General features: G+C 43.7%; 1 non-coding gene across 1 annotated transcript; it reads right to left on the minus strand.

Moving 5' to 3' along the window:
- Positions 1–14,785: 14,785 nt before the first annotated feature.
- On the minus strand, positions 14,786–14,867 carry trnas-uga (transfer RNA serine (anticodon UGA)). Its single transcript has one exon. It is a non-coding gene; the product is annotated as a tRNA-Ser (tRNA).
- Positions 14,868–25,219: the final 10,352 nt, after the last annotated feature.

Genomic DNA, 25,219 nt, shown 5'->3' on the forward strand with positions numbered 1-25,219 from the left:
GTGGTAATTAATGTGGACAAATCCCCAGGGACGGATGGGATCTATCCCTGGTTCCTGAGTGAGGTGAGAGAGGAAATAGTTGGGGCACTGACAGATATCTTCGTGGCATCCTTCAGCACAGGTGAGGTTCTGGCTGACTGGAACGTTGCTCATATTGTCCCCTGTACAAGAAGTATATAGGGATATTCCGGATAACTACAGAACAATGGGCCTAACATCAGTGTTGGGAAAGTTGCTGGAGAAGGTACTGAGGGATAGGATTATTCATATTTAGAAAATAATGTGCATATCAGTGAGAGGCATAGAGTTTTTCGGGGAAGTGCCCAAGTTGATAGATGAAGGAAAGACTGTTGATGTCACATACATGCACTATAGTAAGGAGTTAGATAAGGTAATCAAATGCAGAACGTAAAGTAACATGGTGTGCAGGGTGTTCTAGACCGGTGGATAAAGAATTAGTTGAGCAATAGGAGACAGAGAGTGGCAGTTGAATGAGTTTCGGGAAATAGAGAAAGATGAGCAGTAGTGCTCCACAGGGGTCAATGTTGTGGCCACTGTTGTTTGAGATATACATTAATGATCTGGAAGAGAGCACTGTTGGAATGATCAGGAAGTTTGCAGATGACACGAAGATCTCTGGAGAGCAGAAAGTATAAGTGACTGTTAAAGAATAAAGGAGGATATTGATATACTGGAAATTGGGCGTAAAAGTGGCAGCTTGTCAAAACAGACAAATGTGAGGTGACACATTTCGGTTTGTCTAATTCTAGATGGGGTTATACAAGGAACGGAAGAGCTTTGGGGAAAAAAAAAAGTTGATGGATGGAGAGATCTGAGAGTACAGGTCCATTATACACTGAAGGTTGCTGCACAGGTGGATAGAGTGGCCAAGCAGGCATATAGTATGCTTGGCTAATTTGGATGGGGTATTGAATAGAATGGCTGGAAAGTCATGTTAAAATTGAACAATACATTTGTCTGGCCACAGTTAGAATACTGTGTAAATTTCTGGTCGCCACATTACCAAAAGGATGTGGACGCTTTGGAGAGGGCGCGTAAAAGGTTTAAGCGGATGTTGCCTCGTATGGAAGGTGCAATCTAGGAAGAGAGGTTGCGTAGGTTAGGTTTGTTTTCATTCGAAAAAAGGAGTTTGAGGGGGACCGTTTTGAGGTTTACAAAATCATGAAGGGTCCAGACAGCGTCGATAGAGAAAAGTTTTATTTCCCAGGTTGAAGGATTAAATACCGAGAGGTCACGCTTTCAAGGTGAGAGGTGAAAAGTTTAAGAGGGATACACGCGGCAACTACATGACACAGCGGGTGGTGGGTGTCTGGAACGCGTTCCCAGCAGAGATGGGAGAGGTAATCACGGTAGATATATTTAAGATGCGTCTGGACAGATGCATGAGTTGGTGGGGAGCAGAGGGATACAGATGCTTTGGAATTGGTTGACAGGTTTAAACAGTAGATTTGGATCGGGTCAGGCTTGAATGGATGAAGGGCCTGTTCCTTGCCTGTACATTTTCTTTGGTCTTTCTTATTAAATTACGCCAATTTCGTTACAAAATTTGCGAGTTCTAAGTGCCTGAAGTGAATCGATGCTGAAACACTAGTCATAACAAATCTGAGTTTTGGATTTTGTGTAGTAGCGTGGTCAAGCCGTCTAATATGCCGGATTTTTAAGCTTCAGTTTCTATCGAATCGTGGCTTCAAATACCAGCATCGTAAGTGAGCTACTGTGTGGAGATGTATGTGAGAGAACTGCGCATGTGTGGATGCCTTTTAATTTGAGTATTTGCAGCTCCTCAGTCTGCTTCCCCTCTCGGTGATAAAATCAGCAACTGTCTCTGAAAACAACGCAAGTTCCTGCTGTCCGACATATCCTCATATCCCGTCGATAACTTTGCTTTTGGATATCTGCGTTTCCAGTTTCTGTATCTCAAATCGTCAGCGCAGTTGGCAGAAATGCTGGTGGTTCGAGCCCACCCACGGCATAAGCCTCAAATATTTCAGCACAGCCATTTGCCCCGACCATATATTGACATTGTAACCGGCAAAACCCATCCATGATTCACCCCAAGTCCACAGGGAGTGAGATGTTTACACGCAGCAGAATACGACATCACTTTCTCCAAGCTCCCGATGCCAAGAGAAAGCGGCCACTGCAGCTTCAATCAGCGACTTTCTGCCAAGCCATGGGAAACAACTCGTGGAAACTCTATCCTTAGTAACAGCTCTTTCCGTGTGAAAGGAGCAAAACTTTCACGTTAAATTGGAAAGGGCTTCAGAGCATTGGAATGTTGATCCAATTCTTGGAACGTGTTATAAATAAAACTCCTGACTTGAAAATAAGAAGTGGTAAAGGTTTTAGGTACAAAGAACAAAGAAAGTGTTGATTGAGACGACTCTGTCTCGTCAGCAGATGGGAAATGCCCAACACTGTAAACGGGAATGATTGGGTTTCCTTAGGTAATTTCCCGACTGATTTACTGTCTGTCAGAGTGATTGGAAATCACATCAGCGATATAAAGGTGAGAGTAAAATATTATGGGTAAAATTATTAAGTTTGAACCTTAAATCCCGGGACTAGTGCTGAATCGATTGTAATGCTTTGAAGGAATAACTGAAGTGAAAGGTGTGGATGATATTTTTGTGATTAGAAGGAATGAACTGGATCCTAACAAATTGCTGATGAATTGTGCTCGCAATATAATAGTAAACTAATCCACAGTGCACCGTGCTTGGTTAGCTCAGTCGGTGCAGTGTGAGATGCTTAATCTGTGGTTGGTGGGTGCAAGCCTCACAATGGGCGCTTTCACTGCTTAATACAATTCCGGCTCTTCGTTCCACGTGTAGTATTGCAAACCTTCGCAGGGGAATGTTCTTGCTGCTATCATTGTCACATCTGTCCGCCTGCTTTTGATCACACGTCGATTTCTGAGTGAACACTGTTTCCGTTTTACTGGAGGCACCAGAAACACATTTATCAGTGCAGCCGAAAATGCAATGAATGATGTCCGTTTCAAAACGTGAGGTCCCAAACCAACCGTGCACCACCCAAAGTGTTCAAAGGCAAGGAAAGCGAATGGCCACTTGCTAGGGGTCTGACAGAGACGGATCAATGTCACATGTCCTGAACCAATTTTCAGTGATTCAGATTGCTCTGATGGAAACAGAAGCGAACTCTCCCTCAACGTTTTGCAATTGTTCTTCTTGTGTTTTACGTAATGTACAGTATATTGTCAGCAATGAGGGTGGAGGTGCGGCAGGATCGTGAGGTTTCAGTGTGGGACATAGACACAGTAAGTCAAATATCCCCAGAACACGGGAGAGATGTTTGGTCCAGGATCACTGCCATCTTCTGTTTCTAAACCAACAAATGAAATTACTGGAAAATCTCAGCAGGTCTGGTGGCATCTTGGAAATAAAAATCGATTTAAGACTTCAGGACTAGTGACACTTCTTTTCCATGTGCATCTCCACCTGCTTTTGCACACTCTTCCTTTTTATTGAATGTCTCCTGACTTCCAACTTTATATTCAGCTTCTCTTTTATTACTTCCTCTCCAACCATTTTCCCAGTCTCCAATTTTGTATCAGAACTGTTCCATCTTTCACATTGCCCAGGACTTCGAACTGATCAAATAACTGTTTCTCTTTCCTTAGATTGCAGATGGCCAGAGACTGGAAGGCAGTGTTGTTCCGAAAACTCATCCATGATTCACCCCGAGTCCACAGGGAGCAAGGCGTTTACACGCAGCAGAATATGACACCACGTTTTCCAACCCCCCGATGCCAACTGAAAGCGGCCACTGCAGCTGCAATTAGCGGCTTCCTGCTAAACCCTGGGACACAGCTCGTGGAAACTCCTTCCTCATTAACATGCACTTCCCGTGGGAAAGGAGCAAAACTTCCATTTTAAACTGGAAACGGCTTCAGGAGATTGGAAGGTTGTTCCTGTTCTTGGAATGTGTTATAAACAAAGCTCCTGTCTTGAAAATAAGAAGTGGTAAACGTTTTAGGCAGGAACAACAAAGAAAATGTTGATTGTGAGCACTCTGTCTTGTCAGCAGATGGGAAATTCCCAACACCGTATACAGAAATGGTTGGGTTTCTTTTGGTAATTTTTCGACTGATTTACTGTCTGCCAGAGTGACTGGAAATCACTTCATATGAAAATATTCGGGTTGAATCTTAAATGCCGGGACAAGTGTTAGATAGATTGTAATGTTTTGAAGAAATAACAAAAGTGAAAGATGTGAATGATGTTATTTGTGATTGGGAGAAATGAGCTGGATCTTTGCAAATTGCTGTGCCAGGTGAATTCTGCTCAGAATGAAATAACAAACTAATGCATCGTGTGCCAACCCTGGATACCTCAGTTCGGTGCAATGTGATGTGTTTAATCAGAGAGTCGTGCGTCCAAGCCCCAAAACAGTCGTTTTCGCTGTTTAATAGAGTTCCAGCTCTTCGTTCCACATACAGAATTGCAAGCCAACGCTGGTGGAGCATTCTTGTTGCTTTCGTTGACACATATGTCCTCCTGCTTTGATCACATGTCGGTTTCTGAGTGAAAAGTGTCTGCACTTTACTGGAAGCGCCAGAGAAAACTTTACCAGTGCAGCTGAAAATACTATGAATGATGTCCATTTCAAAACGTGAGATTCCACTACATCCGTGTACCAACCAAACTGTTCAAAGACACAGAACGCGAATGGTCATTTGTTAGTGGTCTGACAGAGACGGCTCAATGTCTCATGGGTCCTGTACAAAAATTAACTGATTCAGAATATGCTGATGGAACGGAACGGAACTCTTCCTGAACGTTATGCAAATGTTCTTGTTGTGTGTTCATATAAGTTTATGTAATTAACAGTTTATTGCCAGTAACGAGGGTGGGGGTGGGGAAGGATTCTGAGATTTCAGTGTGGGACAGACGTGATCTCATCGAACGGGTAAGTCAAATATTCCCAGAAAATGGGAGAGCTGATTGGTCCAGGATCACTCTCATCTTCTGTTTCAGAATCAACAAATGAAATTGCTCCGCCATTCGATTCTGGCTTATATCATTCTTAACCCCATTCTCCAGTCCTCTCCCTGAACAGTTACTAACCAGTCTTAGGATGCAGTCTTTTCCCCAGAGTGGGTCCTAATCCGTCGCAAAACCCTCCACATGTGTTAGCAGCTGTTACACCATGTCTACGTGTCATCAATCTCAGTTTCAATGATTCTCGGCAAACACGAACTGTTCTGAGCAGCTCGATTGCGTCTCTGGCCCCACTGTGATCCTGCGGGGGAGCAGTAATCCTCTTCATCTCCAACGGAAAGGATCGACGCTTCAAAAAAAAAACGAACAGAAAGAAAGATAGGCTTGTGTGTCAAGATATGTGGAGGTAATTGCTTTCTGACCTGGTCAGTAAACCTTACTCTGTATATCCCCGAAAATTCTAGCTGTTGTGGTGAAAGGGAATACAAGTCCAATTAATTGCCATCTATGCGTTTATTCGATATGTATTCTTCCTTGTTCTGAATATGCAGGGATGTTTCCAGCACTGATGGTCACCATTTCTAAGAGTGCATGCCGCGGGCCCTGATCTTTTCTGGGGAGAAGCAGTATCAGTTTGTGCGAAAGTCGCCCAGTACAAAGCTTAGAAGAAACATTGTTGTTTTCTCTTTACGGACGACAGTCTTTCATATCATGATCGATGGGGTTTTATTACATTCTTATCAGCAAACCTTGTTTTGAATTTACTCGCCCAATACTACCGTAGCGGTGAGAAGAATATAATTCCGAATACCTGCTGCGTGAAATTCATTTTCAAATTTCTATTTGCAGTGGTCCTTCATATGTGGCGATGTCTATATCACTGCTGGCCATCCTGTTTAAGAGTGCCGTTACATATGTTCCTCTGTCTTGGCGCTGCAGGGAAAATTGTCTGCGCCTTTTCAGCCAATATTTCCTGGATATTTCAACATGTTATTCTTTATTTTTTTCAATAATGTCCACTTTAAGGACACAGTTACCGGGCACTGATCCTTTCTGTAACAACAGTACCGCATTTGCTTGACATGCGAAGGTGGCCTGGATCAGTCGCAAGGAGAGCATTCATTTCCTTCTGTCACAGCGAACACTGGATTCATGATGTTAGTCTCTGTCAAATGCATCCGAAAATGTGCTCTGAAAGCTTCATTTGAACGCTGTCTGGCGTTTCTCAACGTGTGTCAACCAAAACCAGGAATCCTCAATCATAGTTTGGAGCAGTTCACATATTCGAGTTTCGAAGCAACAGACACGGATACAGTTCGTTCAGTCAACAACAGGAATGAAAAGATTTGCAGGCACAGATGAACTATCGACTCTTGTTCTCATACTGTTACTAATATTACCGTGTGGCCTGAAGTCAAAGCCATGTTGTAACTGAAAATGAGGAAATCACAGACAGGCTGCCGAATGACACAGTATGTATTTTGTTTTCTTGTTTTCACAGAGTTCCAGGAAAGTATGACAGCGAGGGAGAGGAATGCAAGTCAAGTGCAGCTCTGGTGAAACACCTTCTGTCTGATTCAGTCATCAACAAGGAACGTGAATGCGACTAAAGCGGGAAACATTTTCACAACTCGAACAAAGAGCAATCACGAACAGTGACCACCTCTTTGACATCTCAGATCGCCTTTGACCTTCCCTGAATATGTATAGAAACTAATTTTTGAACACGGCAAAGTGAGAACTGTTTGATTTACCGACAATAAGTGAGTCGCATTTCCTTGATTCCCAAATAGGTTTCCAACTCAGCTTGCAGGCTGGTGGCAGTTGCTCTTGGCTCTGCTGGATAATGAACTATTATGGAGAAACAAACGGAAAGTTGGAACTCTTATTGGGTCTGGGTTTTGAATAATCTTGCTTCGCGTTCTGCCATTCTCTGATTCCAGTGCAAACCCAGTTTTTCAGTTCATCCGAGCAGCTGGTGAGTCTGCGTTTCTGGCAGGAGCAGAATTCATCATCTCCAGTGATCACTTTATCTGAGGAGAGAAAATGTACAAAGTTTCATACAGCGACTAATCGGAATTGCATTCCGTTTCAGCATGGTAGCAGGTATGGGCTAGCAAATTCAAAGCCAGATTTGCTGATGAGTACAACAAGCACGACCGCTCAGATAGAGCAATTCCTTCCCACTGCTTATTCTGCAGAAATGGTGCCGTTGTTGTGAGTATGCTGCAGGGTATCATCAGGTACATGCTCTTGGGTTTCCGGTTTTGGCCAGTGTGCTCGCGTGGCTGAGCAACCTGAGACACTGATTTCAGATTCCACTTCTTAAGAAGGCTTGTGTTTGCATCCTTGCGCGGCCACGTGTGCTAATGGACTAAGCTGGCAACGTTTCGCAGGGATGAGTTTTGTTAAAGTTGAACAGAAAAAAAAGCAGTCATTTCTTCTAACCCGGCTGTGATGTGGCACAGCAGAAAACAACCAACATGTCAGTGCCCATGTTTTCCCCTTCTGCTGTAGTTGTCACGTTCCCCTCCAGATCGAAAGGCCACCAGCATAATATACGACTCAAAAACAGGCTGCGACAATCTTTCATATTCCAGACAATTTTGTTTTTTCACCGTTTTTCTGAAAGTGTCTGGAGATATTTATTTCCCTGTTGATGTGAAATTTGGTTCTACATTGAATGTGCTCGCAGTTTTCTGTTGTTGTTGCGAAAAGGAGGGAAATTTCGATATGAAACTTGGTTACTTTTCCCTAATTTCCTTAATTTCTGTCCTGATGAGAGAGGCTGGTGATTGGTCCTCTCGATCCGGTGGAGACATCAGCCCAATTGTTCACCTCATCTAATCGAGACTGTAACTGGTAATCTTCACTTTCCATGGTTCATTGTTAGTCAGTTCTGATTCATGTTACTTGAGCACTTTCCTGGACGTATTGGTGCACTAAGGCGCCAGTACGTTGAAAGCACCATTTGGGTGAGTTACTCTTTGTCGGGTCGGTGTGGACCAGTTGCACGGAAGGGCCTGTTTCTATACTGTAGGGAATCTTATCTAACCATCTTCCAGAAAACTACCGCAACGCACTGACTTAGTGATGAATGCCTATTCACACTGTTGATCGCCACTGCAGCATCTCAACCACTCTATATGCCAAATTTTCACGTTTATTCTTTTTCAACATTCCTGTCAGTATAAAGATTCATATGCCTTTGAAATGTTGAGAGTGTACCAGATTCCACCACTAAATCCGACAATTCATTCCAAACACGCAAACCATTCTGTGTGAAAAAAAAATGTCCTTCAGATCCCTTTTAAATTTTACCACTCTCCCCTTAAACCTGTGTTCCCTTGTTTTGAACATGCCTGTCTTGGGAAGAAATATTGATTGACCATTTACTCTGCAGTCTCCCTCATATTTATACAAACCTCTGTAAGCCCATCCCTAAGCCCTCAAGCTCCAGGGAAAATTTTCATATCCTACTCAGCTTTACGCTACAATCCTAACACTGTAAGCCTTGCAACATCCTCATACATATTATCGAACTTGCGCCAAGTTCGCCATTGAAAGGGCGTGTGTTAAAGTGCCTGAAGTGAGGCGATGCTGAAACACTCATCCTCAAAAACGTGGTTGCGGGTGTTTGTGTGGCAGCGTGGCAGAGGTGTCGAAGGAGCTGTCTTTTAACTTTCACCTCGATCCAGTCATTGATTTGAATTCGCACCACGACTAGAACCACAGGTGAAGACGGGAACTCTGTTTATCATGAAAGACCTATAAACATTGAGATGTCAGGATTTGATCCCATATTCATAGGAACTTTCACGAACTTAGGCTGAGGGACTGCCCAAGCTCAACGATTCAAAACCATGCGTGCATTTACTTGACTATTCGAACACAGGAACTCGGATTCATTTTTGTGTGTTTCACAGTTACTCGGAGAAAATTTAAAACAACCTCCGTTTATGCAGCAGATTTCAAAGCTGGATATTCTCCACTGAAAATGCACAGGGAGAGGCAATTTCTTATTGTTTTTGTTTTAAACTGATAATTTAGACTGTTTAAACTGACAGGATAACGAAGATCTGTCCACCGTATTAATATCCGCAAAGGGAAACTCACACTAAGAGAAATGGTCTCATTGTGGTGAATTGTTAAGGCGTGGTGTGTGAATCAGAGTGAATAGTGGTCAGTAAATACTGACACTGACATTGAACGTTGCAACGCCAGCTCCTCACTCACTTGCTGTCTCATGCCTCCCAGTCATCATTGCCTTTCATATTTTCCCCTCGTCCGTTCCACTTCTCAACTTATTCCGAACTGCTTGCAAGTCTTTCCTTAGAAACTGCAGCTTTAGGAAACGCATTATTGGGGATAAAGTGATGCCTCAATGGGATGTGATGCACCGTCAATCCCTAATTACCCGAGAGATTGAGATTTTGAGTTACTCCGCAGAACCCTGGATGTCCTCAGTAGCGGGGTACAGGTATGATGCCACGAGGTAAGGATTTAGACCTTGTGACATTGAAGGAACAGCTGGATATTTTCAACTGGGAAACGCGAGATCCTTGGAGGGATAATTGCGGTGATAGCTTTCGCTTGTATTTGCTGCCATTGTCCTTCCAGACAGATGCTGATCGATGACTGAATTGCTCTGGCAGGTTCCCTGTGTGTGTTCTGTTTGCAACCAGGATTTAGTTTTCATTCGGATAATTCACAAGAAGAGACTTAAATCTTCACTTCCTGACTGGGAATTAAAGCCTGTTCTGGGCAATATATCTCAGACTCGTATGCAGGGATGTCCATTGATACTGCAATAGCATTTGGGACCTGACCTGTACAAACGCCTGTGCCTGCTCTTCACGTCATAATCGTCTTCTCAGCAGCTTTTCTCTCTCCAAGTTTCCAAGTCGGTTCATAATATCGCCCTTGGTTTCAATTTGAAGAAGGCAATGCTCTGATAATCTGATGTTGTTCAGCAGATATACTGCAGCAAGTTAAGTAAAGACTGACGCTAACACGAGCTCGTTTTGAGCTGTGGTGATGTGTCGGCAACAAGAAAGGCATCGTTCAACTCGCATCATTCCGGATGACGGGGTCGAAATGACCAGTGGTTTCTTGCTGAATTAGTTCATGGTCTGGAATGTAAAAAACTTCAAATATGAAAGTACAGCGACAGGTAACGGTTCACAGAGTGTGGAATTCCAAGTGAAACAGTGACGGTGATTATATTTGCTGATTTCTCACCTTGTGATTGCTGTTTCCATGATGTGGGCGTTTACATTACATATAGACAAACTGTCACAGCCAAACCTGGTTTTTGGGTCAGTGACGGAATTGGTAACACGCCTTTTACGTCGAGTTAGGGAATTGTCGGTTCGCATTTAAAATCGCGAGGATGCAGCATGTTCGTCCATTCCTGTTATCTGTCAGGAACGGAAGGAAATGGGTTTTCTAATTCACAGTTTCTTTCGTCCACTTTAAATTCTAGCTCAAAGCAACGTCTCTCATTGTCTGTCGAACTGGCTTTGGTTTAACCAAAATCTGTCTTTTAGCGGTTGAACTTGCATGTTGGAGTGGACAGCTGAAGTGAAGCACAAGGAGCTGGTCAAATCCTGAGAACTCTGCCACTCTTGTGTGTCTCTTTCTGTGGAAGACACGACGTGGGTAATACCACAATGTGACTATGTCAAACTTCAATCCCATTGTTGTGTCATCTAAGATCAAAGTGAGAACCTCACTGCCATTTGCACTGGAAACATCAGAACACATAAGGTTATGGACCAAAGCTGGAAACTGGGAATAGAATAGATGAATGTCTTTAAACCAGACTGCACTATGGGCCAAATGGGATTTTCCATTCTGCAAAACTTGAAGACGAGTAGAAAACAATCTGCAGTGAAACTGATCAGAAATGAAAGGGAAAAGCCATTTCATTGAGAATAAGTGCAAGAGCAGGGAATGAATGTTTTATTGTGCAAATATATCATGGTAACAGTATTCCTCACCACTGCTCCGATCCTGGTATGCTTGGTTTTGTGCCAGGTTATCAAAAATCAAAAAGATGCAGGTTTTGGAAATCTGAACTAAAAACGAGAATTGATAGAGAAACCCGCTGCACTTGGCAACATCTGCAGAGAGAAACAGATTTTTTTTTAGAGTGACAGAAGCAGGTTAGTTATAGATGTCCAGATTATACTGCTGGGAAAATGATAATCTTACCTGTCGAATCAGGACATTTATCAAAATCACTCTTGAGCTTACAAACTTCGAATTTACAATCTTAAAAGGACTTAATCAGTTATCATGCCACTTTCATTATTCTGAGCTGGTGGAAGGCTATGTTTTAATGGCTACATTTCCTTTTGCTTTCTGTTATTTAGCAGTCACTTCGAATGGAGAATTGTTTCTTTCAGTGTCTACCTCAATATGTGTCTCTCTTTTTCTATATTTCTCTCTGTATCCTACTGGGCATTTTTCACATTCTCTGACACGCTAGCTGTCCATATCCCTCATTTCGCATTTCTGTTCTTTGAAAAGCCTAGACATTCAGAGACAGTTTGAGATTCGAACTGCTGAGAATCGGTCGAAGTAGTCTCACATTCTCTGGATAATGCATCTTTCACTTCGACCTGAGGCAAGGAGACATTTCTTCCTCAAAATTTAAAGACCCTTTTGAAGTTAAAGTTGAATTCCTTATCCAACAGAAAAAAGAAAGTAATTACACGATAGCTGAAGAAGAACAAGGATGTATTTACTGTTGGTGTACTACGAATAAATGGTGACAGCAAGAATGAGGGTGATCATGTCGTGGTGTCAGTGCCATTACCACAACATTTCCCGGGAATTCTGCTGTATCTCCTGCCTCACCACTTAATTTCCACCAAACTGGGAATGAAGGAATGAGAATAAGAGGATGAGAAGCAGAAGTGCTTGTGGAACTGCGGGAAGAATCTCCAGGATAAAATAGTAGTTAAAAAGAGCAACATACACTACTGGATTTAAACCAGGAAAATGGAGCAGGAACGCGAAATCAGAACTTACCGAAATTCAAACAGGACACTGAGTTTCTCAATCAGCAACACAATATTTGCGAGAAATAACGAGCTTTCAATACAATGAGCAGGCACCCGTGTGATGGGAGGTGCTTTGACCAGCGAAGCCACGGCGCCACGTTAAAAGCCAGATTTCTCGTCCATATGTGCAATTCCTGAAACACCTGATCACAGGAATTCGAAAACGTGTTTTCTTTATTCGCGTTGCTCAGTATGAATGGCAATCAAACTCTGCTTGTGCAAAAACAGATATTTCAATGCTGAGCATGCCCCACTGAAAACGCACAGAAAAAGACAGTATCCTCTTGCATTGGCAACCAACAGATATTTTCATCTGTCACCACTCTGTGAAAGAAATTCGCCCAGGGAATGGCAGGCTGACCCTCCTGTATCTGCGTGACTGACACAGGTAAGAGCAACTAACCCAACTCTGTCAACGTATCTCCCTCAGGGAAGAAGACGCTGACCCCTCTCTGGCCATGTAGCCCACCCAGGAAACAGCAGACTAACCCCACTCTGTCTATTTAAGTTCACAAAAATCCTCTAAAGTACGTCCTATCCAGACACTCCTATTACAGAGACATCACTGTCTCTGTAACCGTGTGCGTTCAATGGCGATTCCAAATAAGCTGCAAATGTTTTGAATGTGGCAGCAAACCAGAGCAACCACCCAGAAATTGGGCGAATGTGCAAACTTCCATCAGGCTGTCACCTAAGCCTGGAATGGAAACCAAACCCGACAGCAGTCGTGATTATAAAATGGCAGAACAGAAACCTAGCAAAAAGAATTGCGTCCCTGTGTGTTGCAACGATGCTGAGTATTAATTAAGCCCCCCTTACTGTAGTTAATTTCCATTTTCATCAATGCCAACCTTCTTCAAAGCAAAGCACGCACTTGCTTTTTTCAGAGTTCCTATATCCCGCTTTCATCCCGCTTTTTACCGAATCATATTTCTGACTTTACAAACTACGTCAAACAACTGCAGAATGAGCTTTGTTCCATTCTCCACTGATGTTGATGGTAGTAATACGGCATATTCGAGTAGGACCTGAGGCACTTGCGGGTGGTGTATTCGCGGTATTTTGGCTTCTTTTTTTCATTTTCGGTCTACTATTTCGAGTTCATTGCGCAGGCTTCTGAAGAAGACTTTTTGGAGTCGAAATGGTAACTGTGTTTTCTCTCGCAAGACAGACGTAGCTTTATTTCTGTTCTCTTATAAATTGATCTTCTTCTGATCTTTGCAAGTGAAATAGGGTGCATTACTATTGCTCGGTTTTAGTATCAAAATCGAGAGAAACATGAAGGAGAGAATATCAAAGAACACAACGTTCTCAGTTGTTAAGATAATTTTTGCAGCAATGGTGGACATGAAGGTCAAATTAAGATAACGGTTCAAGAACATTTAGTCTGTGGAAGTGGTATGTGACTTTAATTCCAAATATATGTTTCTGTTCTTCCAGTACATCTTTTTGACTCCCAGAAAATATTAATTGTTTTCTGTATTCACTTTGTTTCACGACATCTGTCTTCTGGTCGACCAGGGACAACTTGAATTTGCGTCTGCATTGGATAAGATTTCGCTCTTTCTTTCGAGAAGCAAACCTGTGCATTATGTAACACTTATCATGCTGATGGCGAAGAAGTTCAAAATGAATTACGGTTTATGGATCATGAGCAAGAATGAAGTGATCCACTTGCGAACAGATGTCACCACGCCCTATTCCTACATCGGGCCTGAACGGTCCATTGGCAGAGTCTGCAGACAGGAAATGTCTAAGTGACTAGTCCTTTGTTCAGTTTGATTTGATACCAATGGTAGTGCTGTTTTGGTGCAGAAATGTGTTAACATCTCTGACGTTAGAGTTAAAATTTAAGTCACATCTACTCCATGGAGTGTCTTCGCATATCGGTACATGCTGACATGGAAACATCTAATCTGACAGCAAAGGTTTTTTTTTCATTAAACTGGGAGTATGTTTAACTAAGCAATTCAGACAGCCAGGATGAATAATTGGCATTTGGTTCTTCAAGCTGAGCTCTCCACACCAACTGCTCCAACGAAGCCCGTGGATAAGTTCCCCATCGATTATTTTGGTCAATTTTAGCCTCAACAACAACCTATTGTTCTGAACAATGCTACACCACAAGCAGAGGGCTAAGTCTGATTTTCATCGTTAATTTTCAATTTCAGTTCTTAATGCACAGTTTCTTACGAATGTGGACAGCAGAAGACCGTTAACATTCCATTTCTAATATTTCCAGAAAATTCTACTCCGCTGATATCGCCTTGCCTTTTCACATCGCAGGCCAGGAACCTGGATCAGTCGAGTTCCTTTCCACACACGGAGTTGCTTTTTTCTAATTCATTGACTGCTGATATAATAGATTATTGGCCTTGAGAGTGAGCTGTAAATTAGGTTGAACTTTCTCAGCTTGACTTTCAACTGATCCTAAAAAAAAAATTCATCACCTGCAGGTAAGTGTATTGCATTGCTTCTTGTTTTGCTGAATTCCACCCCCCGAACATCCAAATTTCACGATAGTTCGACAAATGTGTTGAAACTGATTCGTGTTGGAAGTTGGTGGCTTTTTGTGTCTCGACATATAATTTATTCAATTAGATGACTGGGTCAGTCTTGAAATTACTTCGGATTCTTCACAGTTGAAAATTTACTTTCGATTGAATGCAAAGCTCAAGCTCCACGAAATTCAAATCCTGCAAAGGAATTAATGCCTTTTAAAAGATTCAACGCTGTGAACAGGATTCGAACCTGCGCAGGAAAACCCCATTGGATTTCAAATCCAACGCCTTAACCTCTCGGCCATCACAGCTGCAGCAAGGACGTCAATTTTCACAGTAAAACAACTGAATTCATTTGTTGGAAGAACAAATTGTCAAGACCCAAAATTTCGCCAAATCCTTTGCAGAGACCCAGACGAACGTTACCTTAGCAGATTGACAGGCTTTCACCGCAAACTAGATTCTGACACAGCTGAAGTTGAGGGAATGATTCTTCGTCGAATTATAGAGACACGGATGTACACCACGAAGACAGTGAGACAATGTACATCATTGTCTCACTGCGTCCGATCGATTTTGACTCAATTGCTCATCATCTGGTTCCAAATTATATATGCTGTTGTGTTTTAATATTCATCGAAATATGGTATTAGAAAAATTGATGCTAAGTCCATAAACACTAGCTACATTAGTAAAAAAAATCGGAATTAGAAAGAATGCAGAACCAATTTACAGAAATGGATCCAGCAACTTATCTGTAAGTTCTGACATCAGGTAATGAACTTGTGAGCACAAGAGAGGAAGACTAACCGAAGATTTGGAACTTGAAATCGTCTTGACGGAATTATTTGCAAAGTTTTTGCAGTTGTTCTCGAGTCATCAAGTCGTTGAACAATACAACACGGAAAGTGGCCCTTCTTTCCAACTTGACCATGGTGGACAGATATCCTAAATTAATAGGTCCCATTTGCCAACATTTGGCTCACATCCCTCTAAACCTTGTTACTCATATATCCATCCAGATGCCATTCAATGTTACAGTTGCATCAGACTCCACCAATTTCTCTGGCATCTCATTCTGGACACGTCTGAAAAAGTTGCCCCTGACATCCCTTTTAAATCCTTACCCACTAATTTAAAACCGATGTTTTCTAAATTTTGACTTCCTCACCTGCCGGAAAACACCTTGACGAGTCAACCTATCCATGTTCCTCATGATCTAATAAATAGCAATGATTTGACTTTATCATACTTGTCAGGAGGGAAATGTGTGGAGATTATTTGTCGAAGGTATGAAGTCGAAAGTCTTTTGTACAGATTTTTAGAAATGCATCTTGGAGAAGTTTTTAATAAGTCATTGAAGTCTAGTAGCAGTTGTAGAAGTCTGTTGTGAAAGCTGCAGAAGGATTTCAGGGCACGAGAACGAAGCATTATTTCCAATGTATGGTGGCTCAGTTCGACCGCACTTGGACGACAGTATGAGGAATTATAATCCTCAATTTAGGAAAGATACTAATGCCATATGAGGAATACCACGAATGGTGATTAGCCTTGATATCATGGATGAACGTTAGTCCTCTGAATTGAAATTGGGCAAATCCCGCCTTTTCTTAACAGTTTCAAAACAAGAGCGGTAATCTCATTGAGAGTTGCAAAATATTTGAAGAGATAAACAAGGTGGTGCAATTAAATTTTGTTCCCTCATTGGTGAATCTAGAAGCAGGAGAGGACAATATTAAAATGAAGCATTGTGATGTATGACCAGGATGAAAACTATTGATTTTTGTCTTAGCCTTGAGAAGTCTCACTATTCAGCACTACAGTGAGCCTTGGATATTTGGTCTTTGAATCCATCACTATCGGCCTGACCAGCTGACACTTACTGCATCACTATAGACCTGACCCCTCACACTTACCGCCTTAATATCAGTGTGAACCCCTCAAACTTACTGCATCACTATCCATCTGGCGCCCTCACATTTACTGCGCCACTTTCACTTCGAGACGCTCATTTTGACTGCGTCACTATCAGCCTGACTGCCAAGCACTTACTTTGTCACTATCAGTCATGCCCTTACACTTCCTATGTTACTATCACCCTGACTCCTTACACTTACTGTGTCACTATCAGCCTGACTCCATCACACTTATTATGTAAGTATCAGACTGACGCCTCACACTTACCGTGTCACTGCAACACTGCCTCCTCAAACTTACTATTTCACTATCACCTTGACCCTCTCACATTTACTGCGTCACAATCACACTGACCACCTCACAACTACTGCTTCACTATGAGCTTCAACACTCACACTTACAGCGTCACTACCTGCCTGACTCACTCACACTTATCACCTTACAATCAGCATTACTCTCTCAAATTTATTTCATCATTATAAGGCTGAGGCACTCACACTGACAGCGTCACTAACAGCCTGACCCCCACATGCTTTCTGCGTTGGTATCTCTCTGATTCCCTCAGAATTACTGCGTCACAATCACTCTGACCCCCTCATACTTAATGCGTCACTATCCCTCTGGCACCCTCATACTTCCTGCATCACTCACACCCTGACACATGCGCACCTACTGCATCCCTATCAGAGAAACCCCACTCACTAACGGCGTCACTCTCTCTCTAACCTGCTCACACTTGATGCGTCACCATCACCTTGACACTCTCTCACTTAGTGCATCAATATCAGCCTGACCCCCTCACGCTTACTGCATCACTACCAGCGTGATCCCTTCAAATGTACTGTGTCACTATCAGACTGACCCACTCATACTTACAGCATCACCATTACCTTGACCCCCCAAAGTTAGTGCGTCCGGATCACCCTGAACCTTTCACTCTTCTTGCGTCACCTTCAGCCACACCCTGCACACTATCACTCTGACCTCCTCATACTTGATGCATCACTATAACTCTCTCCCACTCACACCGTGTATATCACTATCACCCTGACAACTCATACTCACTGCACCACTATTATCCTGACTCCATCACAATTAGTATATCATTATCAGCCTGACCCCTTCCACTTACTGTGTCACTATCAAACTGTCCCCTCACATTACCTGTGTCACTCTCAATCTGACACCTTCAAAGTGTCTGCGTCACTGTCACCCTGAACACGTCACACTTACCGCATTGGTGTCTACCTGAAACCTCACACTTATGGCGTCACTATCATCCTGAGCAGCTCACACTTACTGCGTCACTAGCACACCAACACTCTCACCTTTACTGCGTCACTATCGGCCTGACACCTCACACGTACTGCATCACTATTCGCCTGACCCGCTCACACGTTTTGCGTCACTACTGCCCTGATCCCCTCACAATAACTGTGTCGCTATCAGCCTGAGCCCCTCATTATCACGCTGACCAAGCTCACAATTACAGCATCACTATCAACCTGACCACCTCACACTTTCTCTGTCATTATCACCCTGACCCCCTCACACGTAATGCGTCACTGTCACACTGAGACACTCACATTTTCTGCGTCGTTATCAGCCAGACCCGCCGGCACACAGCGTCACTATCAACCTGGCACCTCACACTTGCATGCCTCAATATCAGCGTGAACCCCTCGCACTTACTGCATCACTGTTCATCTGCCATCCTCACACTTACTCCACCAGTTTCACCGTGACATCCTCATTTTTACTGCGTCACTATCAACCTGACAGCCACACAAATATTGCATCACTATCAGTGACGCCCTCGCACTTCCTATGTTAATATCACCTTCACTCCTAAAACCTGCTGCGTCACTATCAGCCTGCCTCCATCACACTTTTTGTGTCAGTATCAGACTGAAGCCTCACGCTTACCATGTTTCTAAAACTCTGCCCCATCACACTGACTGTGTCACTATCAGCCTGACCCCTCAGACGTACTGTGTCACTATCACCCTGACCCACTCATAATTTTTGTATCAGTTTCAGTCTGACGCCTAGCACTTACTGTTTAACTAAAACTCTCCCCCTCACACTGACTGTGTCACTATCAGCCTGACCCCTTCATACTTACTGCGTCGCTCTCACTCTGATCCTCTCTCATTTCATGCGTCACTCTCACCATGACCTCCTCACGTTTACTGCGTCACTATCACCCTGACCAACTCACACAATCTTTGCCATTTTCACCTTGCCGGCCTTAGTTTTACTGCGTCACCATGAGCCTAACCGCCACACTCTTATTGCGTGACTTTCAGTCACGCCCTCACACTTCCCATGTTACTATCACCCTGAATCCTTACACTTATTGTGTCACTATCAGTCTGACCCCTCACACTTTCTGTGTCACTATCAGCCGGACTCCATCACATTTATTGTGTCATTATCAGACTGACGCCTCACTCTTATCTTGTCACTAAAACACTACTCCGTCACATTGACTGTGTCACTATCAGCCTGACACCCTCACACTTACTGCTTCACTATCGCAATGCCCGTCTCTCACTTACGACGTCATTTACACCCTGACATCCCACACTTGCTGCGGCACTATCACACTGAGGGCCTTACACTTAGTGTCACTGTCATCCTGACCCCTTACACTTACTGTGTCACTATCACACTGGTATCTCACACCCACTGTGTCACTATTATCCTGAGCTACTTACACCTATTACGTCACTATCACTTTGACCCCAACACACTAACTGCATCAATATCAGCCTGACCATCTCACACATACTGCGCCACTACAAGGCTGACTCCCTCACATATACTGCGTCACAATCAGACTTACCCACTCATGCTTACTGCGTCACTATCACCCTGACTCCCCAATCTTACTGCGTCAAGATCATTGTGCGCCCATACACTGACAGCGTAACTATCATGCTGACAACGTCACACTTACTGCGTCAAGATCAGCCTGATCACCTCAAACTAATGCGTCACTATCAGCTTCAACACTCACATTTACTGCGTCACTTTAGCACTACCCCTGCACTCTTACTGCATCCCTATCCACCTTACCCCAACGCATTTACTTCATCACTATCAGCCTGAGACACTCATACTTACAGCTTTACTACAACCTGGCCCTGTGAGTGCATCTACAACACTGTTACCCTGACCCCTTGCCCATACTGCGTCACTATAAGCCTGGCCCCTCAAATGTTCTGCGTCACTATCACACTGACATTTCACACTCACTGCGTCACTATCACCCTGACCCCTCACAATTACTGCATCACTACAACCTGACCCCCTGAAAGCATCTGCGTCACTGTCACCCTGACCCCATCACACTTGCCATGTCACCATCACAAATGACACATTCACACAGTCTGCTTCACTGTCATCCTGACACCTCACACTCACTGGATCATTACCATCCTCCCCCTCATACTGACCTGTCACTATCATCCAGAGCCGCTCACACTTATTGCGTTCCTGTCACTCTGCTCCCAACACACTCACTGCGTCACTATCAGCCTGTCACTCGCACACTTCCAGCATCACTATCAGCCTGACCCCTCACAATTTCACCGTGTCTATCAGTCTGACTCCTCACATTTCCTGCATCACTATCACCCTATCACTTAACTCTTACTGGCCAGTATTAGCCTGACGCCCTCAACTTACTGCATCATTATCAGCCTGAACACTCACACTTATTCCATTACCATTACGCTGACCCCCTCACACTCACTGCGTCACTATCATCCTGTCCCCTCTCACTTCCTGCATTAGGATCACTCTGACTCACGGACACTTACTGCATCACTATCAGCCTGACCCCTCACACATACTGTAACACTATCTGCCTGACCCCATCACACTTGCTGCATCTCTATTAGCCTGACCCCCACACACTTTCTGCTTCACTATCAGACTGACACCTCACACCTACTATGTCACTATTCCACTAACACCTCACTTTTATTGGCCACTATAAGACTGACGCTCTCAACTTACTGTGTCACTACCAGCCTGAACGCACACACTTACTCCCTCACTATCACCCTGACTGTCTCACCCTCACTGCGTCAGTCTCTGCCTGACCCCATCTCACTTACTGCATCACTATCACCCTGTCCCCTCCCACTTTATGCGTCAGGATCAGCCTGACACAGTAACACTTACTGCATCGCTATCAGCCTGATCTCCTTCCAATTACTGCGTCACTGTCAGCCTGACCACTCACTCTTACTGCGTCACTGTCACACTGACCCCTCACACGAAGTGCTTCACTATCGCCTGACCACCTCACACTTACTGCGTCACTATCGGTCTGATCCCTCAGATTTACTGCATCACTATCACTCTGACCCCCCTCACTGCGCAACTATCGGCCTGATCCACTCACACAGTCTGCGTCACTACCACGCTGACACCTCACCCTCATTGTGTCACTATCATCCTCACTCCATCACACTTATTGAGTCACTGTCAGCCTGAACCCCTGTTATAGAAAATTATCATTTATTGGGAAATCTGTGAAACCATGGTTGAAACAAAGAACTATAGTACTAACTTTGCAAAAAGACAGAGAAAATGTAAAGTTCAAACTAATTTACAGCTGACTCTCAAGGCCAATAACCTATTATATCAGCAGTCAATTAATTAGAAAAAGCAACTCCATATGTGGAAAGGAACTCGACTGATCCAGGTTCCTGGCTTGAAGTGTGATAAAGCAAGGCGATTTATAGTATAAAGGGAATATGTGAAAACCGTCAGGCGTCCTTTTTATGAGGCGTTTTGCAAATGTGTCGGGTCCACTCTGCAAATTTCAAAAATAATGCTCTTGGTAGCATTTGCGTCGAGTCGATTGAAATTCCACGGCAGTAAACCAGGGGGCTCGCCTGGGACTCTGCGACTGGGTAAGATTTTGAAGAATCCCAGGAGGTGTACGCGCCACTGCCTTGAAGGTCTTTCACTTCATATCGAGTGCTGAATTGGCCCCTTTGCGTGAGAGGACTGGGGATAAGTGGATCGCCCCAGAGTCGCGTTCCGAATCGAATAGGGTCGGGGTAAGAGTTGTGGCTAAAGTAATCCGACATAGAGACTCGTTCGAAGAGAATAAATGAACCAGGAAGAGGCGCCAGTGAACTCTCGCGCGGTATTCGAGTAAAATTCAAGGGAAAGGATTACCGTCTCTAGAGAGTTTAAGGGACAGCAAGATTAACGGTGGTTTGAGACTTGGAGCCACCATGGGCAGCGTTGGAGTCGCCAAAGCTGTACCGGTTACGTGGGTTCTTGGTTTGTGAAAACCAAGGCAATGAGGCGGTAGCGCCCAATGAGAGGGGACCTCAGGAGGTAAAAGCAAGTTATATTGGCAAAGAGAAGATTATGGTATCGTGAGAGAGAGAGAGATAGAGAGAGATAGACAGATATACAGATAGAGAGACAGACAGAGAGAGATGAACACTTTTCCAATATCCATGAAAATCGGCTCCAGCAAGAGCGAACAAAAAGAGGGTCGACAGACAACTCGGAATGGTCAAGAAAAAATACAATATATGCTAAATAATTATGGCCCAGTTTCTGTAAAGCAGTTAAAAATGTAAATCAAGGAATATGTTTTTCTGGAGGAAGGAAATTTTATTAACATGCAGTTGCAAATGTTGAGGTCACCGTTGGAGGAGAGAGAGAGAAGGAGAAACGGAAGGGTAAAATAGAACTTGTGAATTGGAGTGCTTATAAACATGTTGAAGGCTGAGCCTGATTTCAGGGAAAGAAAATCTCGAATAAAAGATAGATCAAGTACAGGTACAAACACCAGCGATCATGTACACACACACGGAAAACAACCAAATGAAGCTGTACAGTGTCTTAAGACTGGATCACATCCTGACCTTAATGGGTGCCCTCGAAGAGCTACAGCCCCCCTACGAGATCCACTTCGCGAACGTTCCAAGTCAACGGTCGCCGCCTCAGGGTCTGCTGAATCACCAATAGCATATCGTACCCACAATCAATTGAAAAGAATCCCTAAAGAAGTCGAGACAATGTCCCAGTACCTTAAGCACCTCACGAAAGTCGATAACGTCTATTGTGGACTGATACTACCCAAGGACATAACGACGGCAGAGATCACACTGTATGAGGCACACCTGAGGAGCAGCTTCATCAATGGAATGATGTACGAAACAAGAAAATAGGTAGCAATGTACATTCACTCCTCAAATCAAGACAGTTCAGAGAGTTGACGCCAATAACGATGAGTGGAATGTTCCTGAACTCAATGGAGGCATCAGGCGTCGTGATATGAGAGAGTTGTACCGCACCCATATCGTGTGAAATCAGTAATGTGTAAAAATTCTAATTCTCAATTTTTTTAGCGGAATTCTGTCCTTTACATTTGATGGCTCGGAATCTCATTGTGAGACTGGGGTTGTATTTGCTCAGTACTCCGACGGGTTTGCAGGTAATTCAAAAGGAAGATTCACAAGTGTAAACTGCAAAATACAATCCACGACCCCTGGTGTATGTCTATGAGTGGCAATTAAGCCAGAGAGCAATGAGTTCATTGAGCAATTCACTCGCCCTGGAAGCAGGGAACCATGTTAATCCTATTAACACCGATTTTTTTTTGCGGGAAAATGCTGCACTGCACAGCACACATACACCACGATGGCCCTGAGGAACCATAAGAGAAGTATTTGTTCAGGAGCTTGGTTAAACTAGGTCAGTTGTTATTGTGCGAATTTTATTGAAGGGATGGCAGATGTGCAGTCAGTGTGAACTTACGTCAAGTACCTGTGACGGCAAGTAAACTCTATAATTTTGATGTGGAAGACTACGCTCCTCGCGTGTCACTGGCGAAGGTGTCCAGTGACTGGTGGCAAGATTTTGGGCCATGGGTACTAAAGGCATAAAGAACGAAATGTTGGGTGTTCTGGGACGATGTGGGTATGTGGTTTAATGCAGATGTGCGGATATCTAGGAAGAAATTAATTTGTCCAACTCAGGCAATAGAACAGTCGAGGTAACCCCGCGAGCCCTGAAGAGCCTAAAAGGCTGGCCTGGCGTTTCCCTAAGATGAACTTCTCAGACCCAAGATTAATAACGGTCCTAACTGAATTATGCGTAAAAGGAAAACATGATTCTGGGCTTATACGAGGTTGTGAACCAATACGAGTAACCACGAAGTCGGAGTATCGTCCTTGCAGGGCACAATACCCGTAAAAACCCGAGGCCATTGACGTAGTTACTCCAGTCTTTCAATCCTTCCCAAAGGCTAGAGAGATAATCCCCTATGTAAACTCACCGGTGAGAACTCCCATTTTTCTGATCAAAAAGGCAAAAATTCCAAGTGAACCGGAGGAATACAGGTTTGTTCAAGACCTACAGGCAGTCAATAACAGTGTTGTCCCGCGCGCATCAAATGTTCCCAAACCCTATACTGTATTAGTTCAATTTAGACCGGACAGTAAATGGTTTCCTGCTGTGGATTTAGCAAATACATTCTTTAGTGTAACAGTGCATCCAGATAGTCAATTCTGGTTCGCTTTCTCATTCAAAGGGAAATCTTATGAGTTCACATGACTTTGTCAATGTTACCGTGAGTCACCCACCATATATAATGAGGCTCTACGCAGGAGTCTGGAGACTCTTGTTTTAACCTGTGTGTCTGCGCTTCTGCAATCTGTAGACGATTGCTTAATAGTAGCAACGACAGAGGAACAATGTGAGAAGGATTCCTTTGCATTGCACGAGGGAAGGGCACAAAGCCAGTCTCGCAAAGCTTCGATTTATGCAACAACAGGTGAAGTCCTTCAGTCACTTAATATCTGAACAAGGGAAGGCCATTGGTGAAGACAGAGTGCAAGTAATTCAGCAAATTCCAAGGTCTCACATGAAGAAACAATTGTTATCCTTTTGGGGCATACGCTCCTACTGAAGAACGTTTATCCCACATTACACAAATCTGGAGGCGCCCTGAAGTGACATGGCCCATGAAAAGGGTAGCACAACCAATGTCCGTTGCAATGGATCCCAGCGGCCGAGTTGAACTGAAAAAGCCGTTTCAAAGTATACCTACACTGGGGATTCAGAATCCAAACAAGCCTTCTGTCAAACGGTCGATGAGAAACATGGCTGCCTGACATCTGTGATGTTGCAGGATCATGGGGGAAAATTCAGGCTGGCAGCTTGTTTTTCGGCTAAGCTAGACCTCGTAGCGGCAGGATTGCGTATCAGATTGCCTGTGAGCTGTGGTTGCAGTGTCCAGGGATATATTCGGCTATGGCGACTTAACCAAACTGATCGCACATGCAGTATCCTTACTGCTTTCCGAGCAAAAGAAAGCACATACGTCGGCAGCACTTTGACTCAGATGCAATACTGTGTTATTGGAGAAGCCTAACATTGCAATAAAACGATGTAACGTCCTTAATGCTGCTAATCCTCTCACTGGAGAAGGAGACGGAGACCCACATGATTGTATCGCTGTAATTAATGAAATGTGCTGCCTAGACAAGACTTGCAGAATTCACCAATTCAGAATCTAAATATGGCGTTTTTTGGTGTGGATGGGGCAGCATTCAGGTGCAAGGAGATAGGTCAGAATTTTATTGGGCATGCTCTAATAACTACCATTGAGGTATTCAAAGCGGAAATCACTCGCTTCTCAAGTGTCAGCGCAAGCATCGGAGCTGATCGCCTTGACTGAGGCATGTAAATTGGCAAGGGG

The sequence above is a fragment of the Chiloscyllium plagiosum genome, unplaced genomic scaffold (assembly GCF_037043375.1).
Source record: "Chiloscyllium plagiosum isolate Xiang-an unplaced genomic scaffold, Cpla_swu_hap1 HiC_scaffold_45, whole genome shotgun sequence".
Classification (NCBI taxonomy): Eukaryota; Metazoa; Chordata; class Chondrichthyes; order Orectolobiformes; family Hemiscylliidae; genus Chiloscyllium; species Chiloscyllium plagiosum.